This window comes from Micropterus dolomieu, unplaced genomic scaffold (assembly GCF_021292245.1).
Source record: "Micropterus dolomieu isolate WLL.071019.BEF.003 ecotype Adirondacks unplaced genomic scaffold, ASM2129224v1 contig_11934, whole genome shotgun sequence".
NCBI lineage: Eukaryota > Metazoa > Chordata > Actinopteri > Centrarchiformes > Centrarchidae > Micropterus > Micropterus dolomieu.
This window is the reverse complement of record NW_025740920.1, coordinates 1-877: the sequence shown is the minus strand read 5'-3', so window position 1 is coordinate 877 and position 877 is coordinate 1.

The window sequence follows — 877 nt, the reverse complement described above, 5'->3', positions numbered from 1 at the left end:
CTTCTCAGTGCCGCTGTCCACCATGTCCTCCACGTACACGCCTGCAGTACACATGTTGTTACACTGTTAATACACACGGTAATGCAGTATTAGTACACGGTAATGCAGTATTAGTACACGGTAATGCAGTATTAGTACACAGTAATGCAGTATTAGTACACGGTAATGCAGTATTAGTACACGGTAATGCAGTATTAGTACACAGTAATGCAGTATTAGTACACGGTAATGCAGTATTAGTACACGGTAATGCAGTATTAGTACACAGTAATGCAATATTAGTACACGGCAAGGCAGTATTAGTACACGGTAAGGCAGTATTAGTACACGGTAATGCAGTATTAGAACACGGTAATGCAGTATTTGTACCATCGATGAACCACAAGAACATGCTGAGTAAACACTGAAAAGTTTCATCTCGGGCTGTTAGGTATTAGTAGTATTTGCAGTAGTATTAGTAGTATTGCAGTACCAGAGTCAGCTCGTCCTCTCCCTCTAATGATCAGTAGTAGTGTTAGTAGTATTTGCAGTAGTGTTAGTAGTATTTGCAGTAGTATTAGTAGTATTGCAGTACCAGAGTCAGCTCGTCCTCTCCCTCTAATGATCAGTAGTAGTGTTAGTAGTATTTGCAGTAGTATTATTAGTATTGCAGTACCAGAGTCAGCTTGTCCTCCCCCTCTAATGATCAGTAGTAGTGTTAGTAGTATTTGCAGTAGTAGTAGTAGTATTGCAGTACCAGAGTCAGCTCGTCCTCTCCCTCTAATGATCAGTAGTAGTGTTAGTAGTATTTGCAGTAGTGTTAGTAGTATTTGCAGTAGTATTAGTAGTATTGCAGTACCAGAGTCAGCTTGTCCTCTCCCTCTAATGATCAGTAGTA